Source organism: Eptesicus fuscus, chromosome 12, assembly GCF_027574615.1.
Source record: "Eptesicus fuscus isolate TK198812 chromosome 12, DD_ASM_mEF_20220401, whole genome shotgun sequence".
NCBI classification, from domain to species: domain Eukaryota; kingdom Metazoa; phylum Chordata; class Mammalia; order Chiroptera; family Vespertilionidae; genus Eptesicus; species Eptesicus fuscus.
The window spans coordinates 7,256,234-7,268,635 of record NC_072484.1 but is presented as its reverse complement, the minus strand read 5'-3'; positions in this window follow the sequence as shown (position 1 = coordinate 7,268,635).

The following is a 12,402-nucleotide window of genomic DNA, read 5'->3' as shown; positions in this document are numbered from 1 at the left end:
GGGCGGGGAAGCCTGGCTTCCTCCATCACCAAGGGCAACCCAAGCCTCCTGCTCTCTCCAGCTCCATGGCCGGCTGCCATCTTGGTTGGGTTAATTTGCATACTCGCTCCTGATTGGCTGGTGGGTGTGGCTTGGCATAGCAGAGAGATGGTTAATTTGCATGTTTCTCTTTTATTAGTGTAGATTTCTGAGAAGTTATGCTCACTCCCAGGTAATAAGTGTGGCATGGCCTTGCCTGATCCTAAATTGATTGGGTCAAAAGGAAATTCAATTTTTTGGCTGGATCAGCACAATTCATCGAGAAAATTTTGTGTGTGTCTAGAATGTCAGGAGAACACGCAGAACCAGCACCTAGTGCTACTCTAGTCTACGCTTGAGTGATGTGTTGTGGCCAGCACCTATTTCAATCCCTCGTTTTCAGAGGGCGAGGAAGCTAAGTCCCTACATTCGCAGCCTCACCTACTGCTGGCTGGCACCCTGGGGTGCTGTCTGGCCCATACAGCCTACCCTGAAGTCATTCTGGGTGGATCCTAGAACAGCTGTTACTTTACCAATAACACTGATAGCTTCGTCTGGCTGTTCGCACTTCTTGCTGTGAATGCAGATGTAATAGCTAGAACCACAGCAGCTGGGTTTTGACTCTGAGGGAAAAGCCTACAGACCTTCTCATGTGGAGCCACTGAAATTACAGCAGCAGCTGTCTACTTCCAGACTTCTTGTTACCTGAGAACAATAAACTTCAAATCAGGTTTTCTGTTCCTCATACTGGAATGTAACCCCAACGGACATTTACATATATCCCCCACCCCCCTGAAATCTCACATAAGGCAGGTAATAGCAATAGTGAGAATTCTAAAGGTCAGAGAGAGAAAACCCAGATAGGTAAGTTAGCTGTCTTCCTAGCAAGTGTGTAGTTCATCATAGTTTATCATAATTGATCACCATTATATTTGGTGATGTATTACAAGGTGCTCCCAAAATTGTTAGCAGAATTAATAAAAGTAATGCAGAATTAAGGAAGAAGCCCAGGTCACTGTGATTCCTTGCTCGGAACCCTATCTTGCTGACATGAATGCCTGGCTTCCTATCAGAGGCACACTTCTAATTCTCTTTTTGCAGGAATGAGGGTTATCTCTTGGGGGTAAATACCTCTTAGGAAAAATCTATTCTACAAAGACTCTCTCAAAATTACAGAAGCCATCACCAAACACGAAGCTATTCTAATTAGCAGCTTCCTCCTTGCATTGTGCAAACAGCCAAAGGAATGAGAACAGCCAGGGATGTTTAGACAATTTTCCTAGGGGAAGTGCTTGGGGAGGAGGAGGAATCTCAGGCTGCTAATTAAAAGAATGAACCTGAGCTAAAGAGCCATGTGGGACTGTTGTCGTAGTAACGCCATCCAAGCAAGAAAGCATTTCTTGGAGTTGCTATTCAGAAAGAAACCTCTTGGTCGAGAAAATGTGGCTTGTGATGCAAGATGCCAAGTTCTCAAGCCTCAACTTGGAAGATTCTGAAGCGTTTATGTCATGTCAGTCACACTAATCCCCAGACACAAGGAAGATTGCTTATTATGTTATGCAAATAGCCAGCAGGGAGAAAAACACAAGATAGTTTCCAAACATCGTGTGTTAATGTTATTAAATGTCATCGAAAAGAAAATAATTGGGAAGATTCATTCTAGCTGTCATATCTTCTCTCGTTTCTTTTGAGTAGCTAAGAAAACTTTAGATTTAACTAATTATGTCATATTAGAAATCATTATGCTAGAATGCATGCAATGTTATCAGTTATATTGCATATCTATGTATGTTAACTATTGCTGTGGCTCCCCTCTCCCAAATGCATTGGCACAATTGCATTGGTTATGAGTCTGTGGGTCAGCTGAGTGGTCCATGTGGGATTTGGCTGATGGTAGCTGAGTTAATTGCTGTGTCAACTCCAGACCAAGTGGGTGGCTTTGAGGATTAAATGGGCTCTGTCAGATGTATAGGAGTTTGTTGGCAGTACTTTGGTCCAGAATGGCCTTGGCTGGAATGATTGGGCTCTATCCCATGTGAACTGACATCTGTCACAGTTTGATACAGGCTTGTTCATGGATGGAGGCAGGGCTCTAGGAAGAGCAGAGGGATACAGGGTTCTCTGGAGTCCCTGTCTCAGAATTCACACACCAAAAATACCCTGCATTCTATTGACCAGAGATGGCCAAGAGTAGGTCAGAGTCACAGGTAGAGAAGGAGATGCCATTTCTCATAAGGTGAATTACAAATGGTGTGGAAATGAGGAGGGTTGAAGAATTGGGGACTTTTAAAAAATCACCCCACTTTCTAGGATGCTCTATTTCTTTCTCAAACGGAAAATGATTTATTGCTTTTCATCACACACAATAATAAGCTGTTCCTGCACTGGAAACCATGGTACCACACCAGATGAAAAAATAGATTCTTGTTAAAAGAAAAACTAGAGGCCCGGTGCATGAAATTTGTGCATGGGGGGAGTGGGGTGTCCCTCAGCCCAGCCTGCACCCTCTCCAATTTGGGACCCTTCGGGGGATGTCCGACTGCTGGTTTAGGCCCTATCCCTGCATCCTCTCACAATCCGGGATTGCTGGCTCCTAACCACTCCTAACTCACCTGCCTGCCTGATTGCCCCTAACTGCTCCGCTGCCAGCCTGATTGAGGCCTAACTGCTTCCCTGCTGGCCTGATCGCCCCTAACCACCTCTGCCTGCCTGCCTGATCGATGTTTGTACCTCTCTATCTCTCTCTCCCTCTCCCTTCTTGTCTCTCTAAAATCAATAAAAGCATATTTAAAAAAAGGAAACTGCAGATCAGCTTGATATATTCAAGTCTTTTTTAAAGCTTCAATATTATGGCTGTAGGACAGGTTGAGCCACACCACTAAGGTGAGGCTCTTCTGGGTACTGCTCTATGTTCCAAGGAGTGAACAAAGGCTGCCTGTGGTGGGTACTTGGATGCTCCCCAGTCTCACTCAGCTTTTAGCATTGTTCATCATATAGCTTCCAGTCATTTCCTTGGAGGGTGTGGGTCTATACTTGCCCTGCTAATTTTATTATTCAGAAGAGACCCCTGGAGAACTATCCAGATATCCCAGCTATCTGGAGTTCTTTTTCTCCATAGCTCTGTTTTCCAGAACTCTACCCTGTGTCTTCCAGCAGCCTCAGCCTCTGTGAACTCCAATCTTGATCTTCTCAGCTCAGGGAGACCACCTGCCTCTCTGCCTTCCCTGGTCTTGACCACAGGCTAGAGTGTGACTGTAAGCATAGACCTGAGACATCGCGGGCCCACTCTCTTTGTGTTCTTTAGGAATCACAGTCCTTCACTGACTGTCTGTATCAGAAACAGTTTTCCCTGTATTTTGTCCAGTTTTCCAGTTTTCAGGTGAGGGTAATTCCAGTGCCGGTTACTCCCCTATGACCAGGGTTAGATGCTATATTGAGCCAAAGTCTCACTTAATAAAATATCTATGGTGAGTATCTTCTCCAGGGATGTTTTCAACCAGAATGCTCCTTAGCATCCCTTCCAAGCATCTAGTCATATTGTAGCAGAAAAAGGATGCTCATTTAAATAGCTTATTAAGCATTTTAAATAGCTAAAACTATACTACAAAAAGAAACCTAAGTGAAATGTTGAACCACATCCAGCACAGCCAGTGGTAAACTTGAGGAGGGGTGGTAATGGATTAAAGAAAACAGACAAGAGAATACAGTTGGGGCCAGGTGGATCACTACACCTGGATGAGGAAACAGTGACACAGCCTGTAAGCTGAAGCTTTATTTTTTAAAAAAATATTTTATTAATTTTTACAGAGAGGAAGGGAGAGGGATAGAGAGTTAGAAACATCGATGGGAGAGAAACATCGATCGGCTGCCTCCTGCACACCTCCTACTAGGAATGTGCCTGCAACCAAGGTACATGCCTTGACCAAATTGAACCTGGGACCCTTCAGTTTGCAGGCCGACGCTCTATCCTCTGAGCCAAACTGGTTACGGTGAAGCTTTATTTTATAGTCAGATCACACAAAGCAAAACAAGGGCAAGATGTTTACAATGCTCTTGCAAATTTCAAATCTGCTTCTTTCTTGTTATTGCCATTCTCTGAACTCTTATCAAGCTTTGTTTTGGCAGCACTTGCTGCACCCCCCACAGCCCACAGCCCTTAGCTACCTAAGACTGCAGAGTCAGACTATAAGGTCAAGCTTACATACAACCGTAGCCTTTGGCTTTGCCCTCCAAGCTGGGACTTGTATGTGGCTCTACTACAAGAGGACCATGCCCTCTCATCAGTCTGAGGCTTGATCCTGTCTGAACGCTGTAGCCGCTCTCCACAAAATCTAATGTCTATAAAAATCATGACATTCTATTATATTTTGAATCACAATATTCCCACTGCTCCTATTGGCAGAGATTATTGAGATGTGATTCTTTTCCATAAAACCCTGGTTTCGAGTCCCATAATCCCTCATTTCTGCATCACTGAGAAGCTGTTCAAATGCACAGCATCTTAAAAAGTCAGAGTTCACAGTGTAGAAACCAACACGTAACAATGTTATTATTGTCATTGCTTTTATCATCTTTCAATAGGGAAACTTGTTTACCTTTCACATTTCTTTCCTGTATGAAATCTTCTTGCACTTAGATTAGAAATATAGTTAAATTTGACATTTCTTCTGGTGCAGACACATCCCTGCAAATTTCTTCTTTGTCATCGTGCCTGTTACGGATTATGCCACTGAGATGTTCAATAATAGTGTGACGATGATCGTTTTTTGGCTCATAACTCCTAAAAGAACATCACACACACAAATAAAAAGCATGGGAGGGTGAGAAAACAGTGCCTGTTGTTTCTTAATTTTATATTTGGGTTAAGTCTTTAATATAATTCCTTGTTAATAAAGTTCTTAATAGAAGTAGCACATTTATATAACATGTTTGATTTTTTTTACCTTCACTTACAGTGGATTTGAAAGTAATGTTCATGACCCCAGGCTCAATTTTTATGAGCATTTTTCAATTCTTGGTCCATTGTAAATGAAATATAAATCATTTACCACATCAGTGCACTAATGAAATGTTACATCACTAAATTGCTGGGCAAAAGCCCTATGCTGATTCATGGGCCATTACACACACATACACACACTCACACACACACTCACACTCACTCACACTCATACATACACTCACACACACACTCACAACCTGCACACTGAGGCAGACCGAATCTGGTAATCTTTCCCCATTCTGAGGAAGATATCTTGGTTCCTGTGGACAAACAAAGCAAGTGACAGTTGTTGTGGGGGTAGCAATTTCAGATTAATGGCTTACTCGAGTGTGAAGACTAAAAGAAATGATAGCCAGTTAGAAGTATTCATCATTTCTTGACAGCCTGCCCTAATAGCACCATTTTTATGGCTCAGTGGTAAATTCTGTTTTCAGACAGAAATCATCCAGTTATATATCATCCGTGTCTGTAACAGCTCTCCTGGTTTCCCAGACAAAGCCCAGAATCAGGAAGGTGCTCAGGAGATAGGAGGCGCGGGTGATGCATTTTCAAAGAACCGGGAGCTTTGTGTCAGCTTTGATTTTGAGTTAAATGCAAACATGACAATATTAATAGCAGGACCAAAGAGCATTGCCTTTAAGCCACAGATAAAAAGCACATGCAAAATAAGCGATGAGCACCCTTCCTTGATGATAACTCATTCTCAGTGCCATGCAACAGAAATGTAAATGGGATTGTTGCCCTGTAGTGTTTGATCTAGTAATTTGTTTCTTGATTGCACGTGTTTATTTTGAACACTGTGATAATGGTTGAAATCACGAGGGCTCATTGTCCATTAGTGGAAATTGCAAATATGTATTTGGAATTACAAATGCTAATTCCAAGCACAACAACCTTAATTAAAAATATAGTAGCCCTGGCCGGGTGGCTCAGTTGGTTGGAGCATCGTCCAGTACACCAAAAGGTTGTAGGTTCGATTCCCAGGTGCGTATGGGAGGCAACTAATCGATGTTTCTCTCTTCCTCTCTCTCTAAAGATCAATAAAAACATATCCTGAGGTGAGGATTAAGTTTTTTTTAATACATAGTTAATATTTTTTGGTACAAGCCTCTCTGCTTCAGTCCTCTCCTTCAGCCCTTGTCCCCTTGTCCTCACTCTCAACACAAAAGGCAGAGCCACTCTGCCCGCCTCTGTCAGGTCCTGGGGCTCTGCTCACAGCCTCCCCTTCCTCCCCGTGCGGAGTAATCGCCTGTGTCAGGGGCTGGCCAGCTGTGACCCGAGAGCCAAATCTGGCCTGTTGCTGATTTTCTTATGGCCAGTGACCTTAAAAAAAAGTTGTGTTTTTTTTTTTTAACATTTTTAAATGGTTGAAAAAAATATAAAGAGTAATACTTTGTGGCATGTGAAAATTATATGAAATTCAAATGTTAATTACTGTTCAGGAATAGAGACTTACTTGAACACAGCCATGCCCATTGGTTTAACATCGTTTCTGTTGCAGCTTTTGTGATACAAGATGGAAACGTGCCAGCCCTGGTCCTACATCCTCCAGGTGCCACTCAGCTGTCGCAGGCCTTGTCCCCGACAACCACGGGTCAGCTACGTTTTCGTCGTTGCTGTTCTTTGAACATGAGACCTTTGCGTTACTCTTCCTTTAGCTTAAAATGTGTTTTTCCCCTGCAGACATCGCCATAGTCTCCCTGCTCGCTTGCTTCAGTTCTCTGTTCAGATATAGCCTCTCGCTAAAGCTTTCAGAACCATCTGAAATCGCCCCCTTCCTGGCCCTTTAGTCCCCACCTTAACATCACTTCCTCAAGGAAACCTTTCCTGAAACCTGACCCCCCACTCCTGGTCTGGGTCAGGTTCAATTCTCACAGACCCTGTTCCTTTTCTTTTCTTTTCTTTTTAAAAATATATTTTTATTGATTTCAGAGAGGAAGGGAGAGGGAGAGAGAGACAGACAGGAACATCAATGATGAGAGGGACTCATTGATCGGCTGCCTTCTGCACGCCCCTTACTGGGGATCGAGCCCACAACCCAGGCATGTGCCCTGATGGGGAATCTAACCATGACCTCCTGGTTCATAGGTTGATGCTCAACCACTGAGCCACATTGGCCGGGCAGCCCTGTTCCTTTTCTACATGACATTTTTCTCACTTTAATGCCAAACTTTCATTCCGGTGGTTATCCGATGATTGACTCTGTTCTTCCTAAACGGCAAGCTGCCATCATCATCATTGTCATTAACCATTATTTCCACTTTCCGATCCTGGCAGATGCCCAGCCTCATCCCAATTTCTCTGTCACGGGTCTCTCAATGGAGTCAACACCACCCTAACCGTCAGCATGTCTCCACACAGGTTTTTCAGTGCATTTTAGATTCCCCGGGGGTGTTCGTGCCTGGCCCACTTAAGGTTTGTAGGAAGTTCTGTGTTGTTTTGCAGGGAGATATTTCCTCCCTCCGCTGAGCTGAGCTAATGTGTTTGACCACGGCCCCAACTGCACCCGTCAATGACTAAGTGAAGATCTCACAGACTTGCATCTTCGAATTCTCCTTTTAATTCCTAGAGGGAAAAGGCATTTAATGAAACAGTCAAATAAAAGTCACTTATCCTTCAAAGAGGAATCATGTGTTTGGGGAGGCGTAGTGATGGGATTCACCTCCAAAACTGTACAGAATGCATTTAACTTCTCACAGAACAAAATATACATTGAAAAGTAATTCAGCCTTCCTTGTGGGACCCGAGACACTGTCACAAGGTGAATGGTTTTCATCAAGGCTTTCCATGACTTTATTAAAATAAGAGCTGTATCAGTCAAGATGAGCTGTGTTATGCTGCAATAACAAAAACTCCCCATCCCAAATCTCAGGGACTTAGCACAGTACAGGTTTATGTGTCACTCACATCCCAGTCAAATGCCAGTCAGGCAGGCTTCCTCCACCTGACCATGGGTCTCCGAGGTTTCTGAGGCAGAGAGAGGGGCACGCTGGCTCTGGACTGCACTGGGCTGGAAGCTGTATACCTCGCTTCCACTCTTGTCCCAACTCCGAGGCTCACATCTTTGGTTTTAACAGGATCGTGCATGTTGCTGTGGGGCAAGGAGGGAAGCAGGGCGACTGGCTAGGAAGCATTTGCTATCATTAAGGCAGATGTGATGGCGGTAGAGACTTGATCTGCAACCAGTGCCCCAGACGTCTCCTTGGTTGGTTGACTTCCTTTACCAGGGACATCAGTTTCCCTTCTGACTGAGATAATACTCATTGCCCTTCTCTCTTGGCCTCATCCCCTGCCTCTTCCCCTAGCCCAACTCCCAACATGCAGCTTGGGCTGTGTATTAGTCCTCACTGAGACCCTCCACTCACCATTTCCATAACAGGCCTTATATTGTATCTGCAGAAAGGACTATGAGTAGCTGTCCTGTTTTTACAGTTAATGCCACCAGATACTCTTTGTGATGAATCCATATGCATAATGGGGTGGGTTACACTGAACATGTACACTGTCATTCGCAGAGCCTGTGTTAGCATATCATGAGCGAAGTCAAGCTGTTATCATCATGGTTATAGCTCACAGTGCTCTGCCATTGACTCGGTCACCCATATGTTTCTGGTAATAAACTGTTTTGAAATTCTGCAGCATTTCTGTGTCACCCACGAAGTCCTGCCGTGGCCTGCGGGGCCCTGAGAATGAGAGATCTTGTTTCTCTGTGTCCGTTCTGCTCCGAGCAGAAAGCACTGCCTTAGCTGCATGCCTCCAGTGAAGCTTTGGTTTGTGCTGAGAGCACAATCGATAGTTAGAACCAGTGATTTCATATGTGGAGACACCAATCCCAGGTCAGTTCATTCAAGAGGGAGCCCTAGGGAAGGCAGCTTAAGAGTCATACAAAGACAGCATTATTCTGAGAGTAAAGAGGCCGGGACGCTAGTTCTTGCTGTGCTGCTCAGGGGCTCTGCAACTATTCTCTCTGCTCCTTTCCTTTCTCATCTGTGCCATACGGAGTCCATCGGGTGAGTCCTGAGGCCTCTTTCATCTCTAAAACTCTGCGGTTACATACTGTTTACAAACATATTGGGAGGCTATGCATTCGGGTCTTTTGAATGCACCCTGAAACACAGAGGGAATCACCTTTGTGCAGCCACGGAAATTGGTGTTTTTGTTTCATTTTTTTGTTTTTGCTTTTTGCTAATCCTCATCAGAAGATATTTTTTTCCATTGATTTTTTAGAGAGAGTAGAAAGGGGGATGGAAAGAGAGAAAGAGAGAGAAAGAGATGAGAGAGACACATCAGTTGGTTGCCTCCTACAGTCTTGACTGGGACCGGGGATCAAACCTGCAACCCAGGTATGTGCCCTTGACCAGGAATTGAACCTGTGACCCTTTGGTGCTAGGGCTAAAGCTCTGACCATTGAGAAACACTTGCCAGGGTGAAATTGGTGTTTAAAAAATAATGATGTGGGTCAATATGTAGGAAAGAATTCCCAAGACAATACAGTCCCAACTTTTTTTTAAAAAAAGAGAATATATGCAGATATTTAAAAAGGGACAAAAATCAAATAGTGCTTATTTCTGAATGACTAACTTATGGACAATTCTTGTTTTATTCCTAATATTTTTTTCTGTATTTTTCATAATTTGTCAAATATTCCTTTAATCCCTTCCCATGCCTCTTATATTTGAACATTTGTCAAATGTTCCAAGCTTGATTTCAACCACGCAGATCCTAGCCCTGTCCCAGCTTTATGAAGAAATATTTGTAAAATCCCCTTAATTATTATGGCATAAAATCCATAAATAATATAATCTAAATATAAAGTAAGATAGATATTAATGCTATCACTATAATAAAAGGGAAATAAAAGCAAAGTAAATTATGACAAAATAATATGCATTTAAAAATATAAATGCTTGAACCTAACTATATTAGATGCAACAATAAATCTCTTGACCCTCCTACCCTAGATGGAAGCATGGATTCAGCAGCTTCCAATACAGGCTGATGCAGGTGTGTGGACAGAAATTGAAACACCATGATCTGCATGGATGTCAGGGATGGGATTTTGTAAAAGAGGAAAAGCTGGTCAAGTTCTGGCAAAACGAAGCACAGGTTCTCTTGGTTTACGCAATGGTTTCTAGTTGTGAAAGTCTTTGCCTATTAAGAATCGCTGTTCATTGGAATCAGGTTGTTCGCTTGTGAATGGCATTTGAAAGTTAGGCTGAAGGTGAGACAGTTCTTCAGGCAGGACCATTGGATACCTTGCAAGATACTTGCATCTTAAGCCATGTCTTCACAAAATCCTTATAGGACCCCACAGTAGGACAACCAAGAAACCCCCCATGCATTTCCACAGCTCCTTTCCGGGAAGCACGTGTCAGGATGCCCTGTGTACCAGTTCTCCATTTGTGGCCTCCCTCTCACCGGTGTCTACCAATCCTCTCCATCATTCCTGTGCCCTCAGTACAAGCCAACTCCTGCCTCTGTGCTTGTGAACACACCGATTTGTCTACCTGGGGTGTCCCATCTTCTTAGCTTCCTGCCAGAATGTCATCGCACTTGATCAAATCTGAGACACCTTTGACATCTATTCCTTATGTGCCACCAGGAGAAAAAAAGTGCTACCAAGAAACCTATGGCATGTCATTGAGTGTAAGATACACCCCAATTTCTGAGATATAAAATGTCAACAAAAAGTGTATTTGGAATCAGTGGACTCTGGTCTTTGCCCTTCAGAGTCGGGCTACCTTAGGGAGGCTGTTGTCCTGGTAAATCTGGATCCAGCCTCTGAGCCAGTGGCCTCGCTCAAACACTGGCTCCAGCACTTGAGCAGAGGTGCCTCCCTTTGCTTTACTCTTCAGTTGGGGATAAGGATTAGGTTCTTGGAGATTTAAACAAGGTAATTCATATAAAGCACCAAGATCGCTGTTTGGCACAATAGTAAGCCCTCGGTGGTTGTTGTTATTTATTACTAGAGGCCCGGTGCATGAAATTCATGCACGGGCAGGGTCCCTAGGCCTGGCTGGTGATCAGGGCCAATCGGGGCCTTCTGACTGACAGCTGGGACCTTCCTTCATTCTGTACTACCCACTGGTGGTCAGCACATGTCATAGCGAGCTATCAAACTCCCGGTCTCTCGGTCGAACTCCCGAGGGGACACTGAATATTAGCCATACACACACACACACACACACACACACACACACACACACACACACTAGAGGCCCGGTGCATGAAATTTATGCATGGGGGTGTGTGTTCCTCAGCCCAGCCTGCACCCTCTCCAATCTGGGACATCCCTCTCAAAATCCAGGACTGCTGGCTCCCAACCGCTCGCCTGCCTGCCGGCCTGATCACCCCCTAACCACTCCCCTGTCATCCTGATCTATGCCTGCCTGTTCCCCTGCCAGTCTGATTGCCCCCAACTTCCCTCCCCTGCTGGCCTGGTCACCCCTAACTTCCCTCCCTTGCTAGCCTGGTTGCCTCTAACTGCTCTCCCCTGCTGGCCGGGTCCCCCCTAACTGCCCTCCCCTGAAGGCCTGGTCCCTCCCAACTGCCCTCCCCTGCTGGCCATCTTGTGGTGGCCATTGTGTGTCTACATGGGGGCGGCCATCTTTGACCACATGGGGGCAGCCATCTTGTGTGTTGGAGTGACGGTTAATTTACTTTTATTAGATTCGATTATTAATAATGGGAAGTTTTAATGTCACCTCCACTGTCAATTTGTTCCCAATTCTCTCAATCAGAAGCAGCCCTTCCTTTGTGTGATATCTTGGGAGCCTCACACCTACATGCACCATCCCCCGCAAGCTCGCTCATCATCAAGATGTTCAACAGGGTTCCCAGAGTCTCTTCTTTACAAAATAGTATTGACATTTGTGTGCACATGCACGTGCATGTGTGCACATATGGAGCCCTGAGAGAAGCAATGTGCTCACTTTCTGGAAATAGAGGCTAACATTTACTCATTGTTGACTCTCGGCCAGGCTCCGTGCAAGCAAGCACTTCCCAGGCATGGACTTCCTTAATCTTTGTGAAATTCCTGTGAGATGGGCATGGCATATTCAAAATTCACAGACAGAGAAGCTACAGTTTAGCTAACACAGCTGATGGGACAGAGCTGGGCTATGACCCAAGGGTCTCGGGTCCCAGAGCCCCAAATCTGAACTGACGGCATAGCTTTGGTTCACTAACTCCACGTCAGAACCACGTCTGTAACCAGCCAGCTTGTCTTTCAAGTTCATGCATCTTTTCTGCCATTTCCCTACCAAGGAGGTTTATTTAATGACCCCTCACATTTAGGGGTTGGATACAATAATATTTGATAATTTCTAGCAGCTTCTTAGTACTGAGCAAAACTGTGTTAGAAAGAGAAGACACTTTAATCT